This window comes from Nomascus leucogenys, chromosome 20 (genome assembly GCF_006542625.1).
Source record: "Nomascus leucogenys isolate Asia chromosome 20, Asia_NLE_v1, whole genome shotgun sequence".
In the NCBI taxonomy this organism is placed as follows: domain Eukaryota; kingdom Metazoa; phylum Chordata; class Mammalia; order Primates; family Hylobatidae; genus Nomascus; species Nomascus leucogenys.
The window spans coordinates 62,844,320-62,855,350 of NC_044400.1; positions in this window are offsets into that span (position 1 = coordinate 62,844,320).

Genomic DNA, 11,031 nt, shown 5'->3' on the forward strand with positions numbered 1-11,031 from the left:
AGCCAAAAGTTATTTTCTTAATGTAAACATTATGTCTACAGATTACATATATAATGTTATATACTAACCTGCTTTTTAGGTAACAATTAGAAATTAGATTTGTGTATGACTATTTTTGTGGCTAGATTTATATACTAATGTAAATGTATATTAATATTTCAGGTCATTAATAGGTGGCAACTGATTTTTAAATCTCAGGATATTTTGGATAAATGTAACAATGTAACTGTATGTTCAATATATTTATATTAGTAATACATACAGATGGCAACTTAGGTTTAGATGCTGATTGGAATCTATACATAGGTCTCATTATAGAGAAGCAAAAATGTTAGAACAGGCTTACATGTTTCATGTATTGAGTTCAGAATGCCCAAACTGAAGTTGGTTGAGAACATACAAAATTAGGAAGTAAAAACATTAGCTGAAAACATCTGATGCAGGAATTAAACTAAATCATCAAGGTAAGTGAGGCGTACAACAGCAATCCAAAATTTAAAACAAATCTTCATTCTGTTTTTCTTTTTGGATTCCAGTAATCATTTAGTTATTTTAATATTGACTCCAGTGCTTTTATCTGACAGGTGATTTGATTGTTCATAATCACTTAAAGATTTTCCAAACTTGAGTCATTCCATCACTTTTGCTAATTTTGTTATATTTTTCTTAACACTTGTATTAATGCTGTCACATGGATTATTGCTTATATTGAAATATAAGCAATCATAAATTCAAAATAAATTCAATAGATTTATTTGTGTAAACAAGGTGAACTCCTTAAGGAGAAATTTTTCATTGTTTGTAATCTGCCAGTGCTAAAAATATGACTGCATGTTGCTAGGTCTTAGACAAAGGTGAGTGTAACCAATAAAATTTTGTTTTTTGTTTGTTTGTTTAGTTTTGGTATGAACTCTCTTGAATCCTTCTGACCTACTCACTTCATTTCACAGCCATGTCTTTTATTGGCCATTAGAAGCTCCTAAGCAGTGGTCATAACTGGGCTATGGGAGACATTGATTGATGAACATGTACAGTGTGTGTTAACTTAGTTGTTATAGGCTGATAAACGTGGTCTTTCCACCTTTTTTGTAGACCCGACCCAGCTTTGTATTATATGAGGCCCCAGGCAGCCTTTGGATAAGGAGGCCTTTTTCAGCCTCCTTTCACCGGGGGTGCCAGAGGCATAGAAGTAGATACTGAATGTGAATTTGTAGGACCATAGTATTAAGAAGCTTACATTTATAGAGTCATTGATGGAGGTGGACCACTACCTTCTCTCATAAAGTTGAATGCTTAGAATTACTTCCTGGCCCAAATCTCACTAGACTTCTGTTCAACAAACTTGTTTCATGCTGCTTAAAACACATATTAACCTAATTGCATCATATTTACAAAATGGTAGAAGAAAAGAGTGTGTGTATGTATGTATATTTAATCCATTATTTGCTGCTGCCGTCTGGTTTAAGAAGATACTGATGAAGACCTTTATCAGGTATTTTCAAAAAGTTCAAAAAGTTTTCAGAAGACTCTTCAGATGCATTCCAAAGAATCCAGCTAATCACATCTTCAATTTTGTAATCACTGTGTTCACCCTGTTTTGGCATATAATACTAATGAAGGTTTGCTTTTATGGATAAATTTTGATTGTTCTAATCAGGACCTGTATTTGCAAGACATGGTTGCTTGCAAAGCTGGATTTGGTCATGAGTACTGTGAAAGGAAATTGATCTCAGGACCCCCAAATCACTAAGCCAAAGGGAAAGGTCAAGCTGGGAACTGCCTTGGGCAAACCTGACTCCCATTCTATTCCTAAAAATAAGATAGCTATGAAGATAAAAAAAAAAAAAGCTACATACTTCCCTCACAATGTGCCCACAAGGAAATTCCTTGTGGACAAAGTACAGACAGAACTCGAAGTCATCCCTCTGCTCATGTGAGACAAATGCATAAAATGCATGTCTGATTGCTTCCTTTGCCCTGTTGTTTCACTAAGCCAGACTAAGGCATAAGTGACTATAAATTGTGTATTCAATGAAAAGCTAATCAGAAATTCAAAAGAATGCAATAGTTTGTCTCTTACCTACCTATGATCTGGAAGCCCCCTCCTGGCTTTTCAGACCAAGTTGAACCACCTTTTCAGAACAAACCAGTGTACATCTTACACATACTGATTGATGTCTCATATCTCCCTAAAATATAAAAATCCAGGCCGTACCCCTGCTACCTTGGGCACATGTCATCAGGACCTCCTGAGGCCGTGTTATGGGCACGTCCTTAACCTTGGCAAAATAAATTTTCTAAATTGACTGAAACTTGGCTCAGATATTTTGAGTTCACAGTGTTACTGGAAAGGGGTCCCGATCCAGACCCCAAGCAAGGGTTCTTGGATCTCGTGCAAGAAAGAATTCATGGCAAGTCCACAGTGCAAAGTGAAAGCAACTTTATTAAGAAAGTAAATAAAAGAATTGGCTACTCCATAGAGCAGCCCCGAGGGCTGCTGGTGCCCATTTTTATGGTTATTTTTTGATGGTATGCTAAACAAGGGGTGGATTATTCATGCCTCCCCTTTTTAGACCATATAGGATAACTTCCTGACATTGCCATGGCATTTGTAAACTTGTTATGGTGCTGGTGGGAGTGTAGCAGTGAGGACAACCAGAGGTCACTCTTTTGGCCATTTTGGTTTTAGTGTGTTTGGGCTGGCTCCTTTACTGCAAACTGTTTATCAGCAAGGTCTTTTTGACCTGTATTTTGTGCTGACCTCCTATCTCATCCTGCGAGTTAGAATACCTTAACCGTCTGGTAATGCAGCCCAGTAGGTTTCAGCCTCATTTCACCCAGCTCCTATTTAAGTTGGAGTTGCTCTGGTTTACATGCCTCTGACGTTTCCACCCTCCCTTTTATAACAGAACCCTTAATCCTAAGGGTTGCAGAGGGACAAAGATTCATCTTCTGTAACTTCTTCAGGCTGAATAGGAATGATGATATTCCTGCCTAACTATTAGGGTCTCTTGTGTTCAGGGTAGACAGGAGCTCAATCAGAAAGCATCAGTATGACGAGGGCCGTTTATGACTCCAGTTTCGACAAGAGGTGATATCTGGAAGATTAGTAAGTGTTCAATTTAAAACATTCAGTAAGCTTGTCTTGTATTCCTACACAAAGAGTAGAACAGCAATATAGTCCATAAAAGTAAAGCAAAATAAAGTTATTCCAAGTAAACTAAATTAGAAGGCTTTTTATGAACTGGGCAACTGTTGGAACTAAGCTGGTATGCGGTTGTTAGCTGATTGTAATGTGCCCAGAATTAGAATACTAATCCAGATTTCTATATTACCCATCCCTCTTGTTTCTTCTGAGCAGCAGTCAGAGATCACTGATTGGTTCACAGGAATAAGCAGGATTAGCCTAAATTGCAGAAACAAACTTAAAACAACAGATGAGACTAGAATTTAATAACAAGTTTACTATAGTTCTTGAAACATACTATTTCTCTCTCCAGTTTCCTATTTTTACTGAAGACAAATTATGGTAAGACTGATTTGCTTTATTATAATTGGCCTGATTATTTGTATAAAGTACAGCAAGAATAATTATTTTTCACATAGGCTTTTTAATTGGCTTTAAAGGAACTCTGTTTCATAAGCAATCTCAGATAAGACTTTTTTAAAGCCGAGCCCCTCCGTGAGTTTATATCCTCGAATACCTATAAGTTGGGTAAATTCCTTTCTTTTTGAGGTCGCAAGATAACTTTGGGCCCCTAGGCCTGTGAGAAAGTGACATTCTTTACCATAGTTCAGAAACCCTATACAGGGACTGTATAGGCAAGGTATGAGGCCAGTTCCCCAGAGGGCTTTTATTGGCTCTACAAGTCAGGTTTGATTCCTTAAAGGAAAACACACCATTCCAGTCGAAGCCTTGGTAAAATAACCAATTTCTCCAATTGTGTCCGGTTACAAAAGAAAACAGATTGTTATTGCACTTACGCGAATAACTATATAGCCATAAAGTAGGTAAATTGTTATGATTTCCATTCTTTTGCATTTGCTGAGGAGTATTTTACTTCCAATTATGTGGTCAATTTTAGAACAAGTGTGATGTGGTGGTGAGAAGAATGTATATTCTGTTTATTTGGGGTGGAGAGTTCTGTAAATGTCTATTAGGTCTGCTTGGTCCAGAGCTGAGTTCAAGTCCTGAATATCCTTGTCAAATTTCTGTCTCTTTGATCTGCTTTATATTGAGGGTGGGATGTTAAAGTCTCCCACTATTATTATGTGGGAGTCTAAGTCTCTTTTGTAGGTCTCTGAGAACAGTGCAATCAAATTAGAACTCAGGATTAAGAAACTTACTCAAAACTGCACAACTATGTGGAAACTAAACAACCTGCTCCTGAATGACTACTGGGTAAATAACAAAATTAAGGCAGAAATAAATAAATTCTTTGAAACCAATGAAAACAAAGACACAATGTACCAGAATCTCGGACACAACTAAAGCAGTGTTTAGATGGAAATTTATAGCACTAAATGCCCACAGGAGAAAGCCGGAAAGATCTAAAATTGACACCCTAACATCACGATTAAAAAAACTAGAGAAAAAGAGCAAACAAATTGAAAAGCTAGCAGAAGACAAGAAATAACTAAGATCAGAGCAGAACTGAAGGAGATAGAGACACAAAAAACCCTTCAAAAATCAATGAATCCAGGAGCTGGTTTTTTGAAAAGATTAACAAAATAGACTGATAGCCAGACTAATAATGAAGAAAAGAGAGAAGAATCAAATAGACACAATAAAACATGATGAAGGGGAGATCACCACTGATCCCACTGAAATACAAACTACAATCAGAGGATACTATAAACACCTCTACACAAATGAAATAGGAGATCTAGACAAAATGGATAAATTCAAACCCTCCCGAGACTGCACCAGGAAAAAGCCGAATCCCTGAATAGACCAATAACAAGTTCTAAAATTGAGGCAGTAATTAATAGCCTACCAACCAAAAATAGCCCAGGACCAGATGGATTCACAGCCAAATTCTATCAGAGGTACAAAGAGGAGCTGGTACTATTCCTTCTGAAACTATTCCAAACAATAGAAAAAGAGGGACTCCTCCCTAACGTATTTTATGAGGCCACCATCATCCTGACACCAAAACCTGGCAGAGAAACAACAAAAAAAGAAAATTTCAGGCGAATATCCCTGATGAACATCAATGCAAAAATCTTCAATAAAATACTGGCAAACCTAATCCAGCAGCACATCAAAAAGCTTATCCACCACAATCAACTCGGCTTCATCCCTGGGATGCAAGCCTTGTTCAACATACGCAAGTCAGTCAACGTAATCCATCACATAAACAGAACCAATGACAAAAACCACATGATTATCTCAGTAGATGCAGAAAAGGCCTTTGATAAAATTAAACACTTCATGCTAAAAACTCTCAATAAACTGGGTATTGATGGAATGTATCTCAAAATGAGAACTGTTTGTGACAAACCCACAGCCAATATCATACTGAATGGGCAAAAGCTGGAAGCATTCCCTTGGAAAACCGGCACAAGGCAAGGATGCCCTCTCTCACCACTCCTGTTCGACCTAGTGCTGGAAGTTCTGGCCAGGATAGTTAGGCAAGAGAAAGAAATAAAGTGTATTCAAATAGGAAGACAGGAAGTCAAATTTTCTCTGCAGATGACATGATTGTATATTTAGAAGACCCCATCATTTCTTAAGCTAATAAGCAACTTCAGCAAAGCCTCATTATACAAAACCAATGTGCAAAAATCACAAGCATTCCTATACACCAATAACAGACAAACAGCCAAATCATGAGTGAACTCCCATTCACAACTGCTACAAAGTGAATAAAATACCTAGGAATCCAACTTACAAGGGATGTGAAGGACCTCTTCAAGGAGAACAACAAACCACTGCTCAAGCAAATAAGAGGACACAAACAAATGGAAAAACATGGACAGGAAGAATCAATATCGTGAAAATGACCATACTGCCTAAAGTAATTTATAGATTCAATGCTATTCCCATCAAGCTACCATCGACTTTCTTCAGAGAATTAGAAAAAACTACTTTAAACTTCATATGGAACCAAAAAATGCCCCTATAGCCAAGACAATCCTAAGCAAAAAGATCAAAGCTGGAGGCATCACGCTACCTGACTACAAACTATACTACAAGGCTACAGTAACCAAAATAGCATGGTGCTGGTACCAAAACAGATATATAGACCAATGGAAAAGAATAGTTACCTCAGAAATAATGCCACACATCTACAACCATCTGATCTTCGACAAACCTGATAAAAACAAGCAATGGGGAAAGGATTCCCTATTTAATAAACGATGTTGGGAAAACTAGCTAGCCATATGCAGAAAACTGAAACGGGACCCCTTCCTTACACCTTATACAAAAATTAACTCAAGATGGTCAAACTCAGTTTGACCTTAAAGCATTTAACAAATCTGATATTTGACCTTAATTTAGACCAAATGTCTACATTTTCAAGTCATTTTATTTTACCAATAATATTTAAAACTGTTTATTTTTCAAAAGATTACTAAAGTCATATGAACAAAAAGGCATTAAAATTTCTATTTTTCTGACAAAATATTTAAGTGCTTATTTTCAAAGCCAATTAATTAGAGCCCTTTTACATATAAACCTACAACACATAAATAGACAGAAGATTTACCACTTGTAAGATTCTTTATTTGCCAGTTTCTTAATTGTATTACTGGCTTCAGGGTGGAGCCCTTGGAGCAACAGGGCCAGGAAAGCATGTGTTTCTAGTGCCAAATAAGCAGCAAATAAGCAGCTGAAGGCAAAGACAGATCCCCAAAATTAAGGGTGCCATTTTACACTGGATCCTGGATCCCCAAAAGGAGAGAATACTATGGGGGAAGACAGTGCAGTGCTTCTACCCTGCATTTCATCGCAAGGCAACCCAAAGCTAATCAGCCCATTTTGTAATCAGCCCATCCCTCATGGGAGTCTCATCTCCCAGCAGGGGGTGGGGATGTTTCCTTATCTTCCAGATGGCCAAGAGCATGCTTTTCTGATCCAAGTGTGCAAAGAGTCAAGTATTCCTCCATAACTACTATTAATCATCCCTTAAAGTATATTTCCTACCTAGTTGTTACACACCAAAGCTCTCTCATAACTCAAAGTAATTTGATACCCCCAAAACTCAAAACCGTCAGATAACACAATGCAAAACAGAACACAGCCTTTGATTTTGAGAGGGAGCTATCTGTTTTTAATTCCTGGGGTTCCATGAGGAAAACAAGTTTTTTGTTGTTGTTTTGTTTTTTGTTTTTTTTTCCTCAAAATGGGGTCTGTGGTGCCTCCTCTGTTTTTCCCAAGGAGTCCCAGGCTACCAGAAGTTACCTTAGAGCCTCTCATATGTGCATTGATTGGCAAGACAAAACTAACAAACAAACAAAAAAGAAACCATTCGGTCGACTGAGAAGGAAAAAACCTTTTTCCAGGAAAACAAGTTCCAAGAAGAGGAAAACATAAAGGCCTTTTAAATATATCTATAGTTTGTTTATCCACTTTTAATTAAGCTAACTTTTAACCATAGTGCTCTTTAAAAAAGAAATTGTTTCAGATCTCTTATTACCCGGCTTTAGCCTTGCCAAGTGGCCAATATTTCTAGCTTCTGAACTTTACCAAAGATAATCTCCTAGGTGCTTAGAGAAAGGAAAATTTAAGACAGTCCGCAGAGGAGAAGAGAATAGACAAAGTCACACAGATATTAAACCAGAAATAACTTACTTTCTAGGTGGGGAATTGAACCCGGACCGCCACTGTAAAAAGTGCAAAACCCTAGCTACTGAATTACAGGATGGGGCAGTCTCTATTCGCTTTCCCAGAAGAAGTCTAGGGTAGTTAATTTTGAGCTTGCAAAGACTTTTTAACTATTTAATATGATTTTTAGAGCTAACTATGACATAAACCCTAAAATTTCTGTTTCCTAGAAGGCGAAGACCAAGAGAATGTACTGCGACGTGGTTAAAAGGTCAAGCTCCCAAGGACTTAAAAGAAGGTGGAGACTTCATCCAGTTTTTTTTTTTTTTTTTTTTTTGAGACGGGGTCTCGCTCTGTTGTCCAAGCTGGAGTGCAGTGGCGTGGTCTCAGCTCACTGCAACCTCTGTGTCCCAGGTTCAAGCAATTCTCCTACCTCAGCCTCCTGAGTAGCTGGGATTACAGGTGCCCGCCACCACACCCAGCTAATTTTTGTATTTTTAGTAGAGGCGGGTTTTCACCATGTTGGCTAGGCTGGTCTCGAACTCCTGACCCCATGATCCGCCCGTCTCGGCCTCCCAAAGCACTGGGATTACAGGCGTGAGCCACCGCGTCCACCCTCATTTAGTTTTTTATTTGTTTCAGGGACCTGCAGCCAAGTTTGTTACTGATGAGCCTGCTGGGTCGTCTTGAAAAGCAGGCTTACAGGTATTCTAAGCCCATGTTTTATCCTGAAGTACCCCTCAACACAGAAAAGTGAATTCATAGCACAAAATACACCCGCCTTGGAATTCTTTTGCACACTAATTACAAACTTCACAGAGGAGATAAACTGAATTTTTTTTTTCTATTCATTCAACCGTTTGCATAGAGAGATAGAAGCCAGAAATCTGACTGGTAAGAAATTCTTACCCTTTTGCCAGCATGCCAGGCTTCTGGGTTCCCTTTCCCTGACCAGCACTAATGATCTGGCTTGCGGCCCCATTGCCCTGGGGGCCAAGCTGCATCATAAAGGAAAATCATTTTTTTTGTTCTGGCCAGAGCAAAATACATGTGATAAAACCTAGACATTAGCCACTCTGCTTCGTACCCAATATCAAACTGGCAAGGCTTACATTTGCCCCACATGGGCCCCTTCATCTTTAATCCAACCTCCGACTTGGAGTTTCAACATGTGGTCTCTAGGCAAGATGGTTGCCCTGAGTAACAGAAAAGATAGGAAAGGAGAGAGAGAAAAGCATTGCCTCTGGCAGGGTGGGGCAGGTGAAATGCTCAGGGAGGCCAGAGAAAGACCCACCCATTGCAGTGACACTGAAAAGTTCAGGTGGGCTGCTTCTTGGTAGCAAAGGGATCTTTTCCAGCAATCCTGTTAGCTCTCAACTTTCCCCTTTTAGGGAGGAAAAAGCTCATGTCCCACGATCCTGTACGTGCCTAACCCTGTCACCCGCAGCCATTAGCAGAGTACAAGGCAGATTAATCCAAAGAGAATAGCAGTTAACATCTGGTAGTGCCAAACCTGTTCTTAACCAAGGTGAACTTTACTGAGAGGGGCCTCTAACCCCCTAAATCTTAGAAGAGACTCTAACCCTCCAAAGTCAGGCCTCTAACCCAAGGTTGGTCGAGCGTCCTTGCCTTTTATTAAGAGGAGCATTTAACCCACTCTGTCTTAGGAGAGTCTCTAACTTCCCTAAGTTGGGCCTCTAACCCAATCCCATTCTTTACCCGGGTACCCAACCACTTACCCAAAGTCGTCCAATTAGTGCTGCAGTCTACTTCCTTTGGGTCAGGGGTCTTCTCAGTATCGTCTCTTCTGTGGTTCACCAGAAATATGTTACAGGACCCCAACACTTACCCAAAGGGAGCTGTTGGGTCAGGGTTTCTGCACTATAGTCCCTTCTGTGGTTACCAGAAATATGTTACCAGAAAGGGGTCCTGATCCAGACCCCAAGAGAGGGTTCTAGGATCTCACACAAGAAAGAATGCAGGGCAAGTCTGCAGTTCAGAGTGAAGGCAAGTTTATTAAGAAAGTACAGGAATAAAAGAATGCTGCTCCATGGACAGCAGTCCTGAGGGGTGCTGTTTGCCCATTTTTATGGTTATTTTCTGGTAATAAACTGAACAAAAGGGTGGATTATTCATGCCTCCTCTCTTTAGACCATATAGGGTAACTTCCTGACATTGCCATGGCATTTGTAAACTGTCAGGGCGCTGGTGGGATTGTAGCAGTGAGGACAACCAGGGATCACTCTCGTGACCATTTTGGTTTTGGTGGATTTTGGCTGGCTCCTTTACTGCAAACTGTTTTAGCAGCAAGGTCTTTTTGACCTGTATCTTGTGCTGACCTCCTGTCTCGTCCTGTGACTTAGAATACCTTAACCATCTGGGAATGCAGCCCAGTAGGTTTCAGCCTCATTTTACCCAGCGCCTCTTTAAGATGGAGTTGCTCTGGTTTACACGCCTCTGACAACAGTACCAAGTTAGGTTGAAGACTATGTTGAGGAACAGATTCAGCAGGAAAACTGTGAGCTTCAGTACTAAATCGGATATTTTGTTACCGACATCCACTCCTTTATACAACTGAATAAACATGTTAATTTAGTGGTCAACCATGATTGACAATTTTTACTGCTATAGAAAAAACTTTCATGTTGAGTCTGGGTAAACTACTATTTTTTAAAAAATGCAGTATTTCTGAAGCTTAACACAAAAGTTTCTCACTGAATAATCATCTGGCATGTATGTTACTAAGCTGGCAGCTCTCCTCAGGGGCTCCCCTCACACAGGCGTCTGCCATTATGTGGCTCTGTCCTCTAGGTCGTTACTCAGACAATAGAGGTTAGCACATGGGAGGGTTTTATGGATCACGCCTGGAGATGGCTTTTGTCATTTGTATCCACAGTCCATTGGCCAGAATGCAGTTGTGGCCATGCCTAATTGCAAAGGAAGCTAGGAAATATAGTCTAGCTGTGTGTATAGGAAGGAAAGGGAGATAGTTCAGTCCATAAATAGACTGCCACAGGATAGATTCCCAGTATGTACAACAGTGAGCTTTATTCCTATCTAGTCTGTCACTATGAATAATGTACTTGTAAGCACAGATCGATTGTTGGTTTTAACCAGAAATGTTAGATTTCAAGTCAGTTTGAAAATTATATGATGATCAATGTCTTAGTCACCCTGGGTGGCTATAACAAAAGTGACATAGACTCATTATTAAACTCATCACTACTCATTATGACACCACTAGCTTTTCTGGGTTTCTA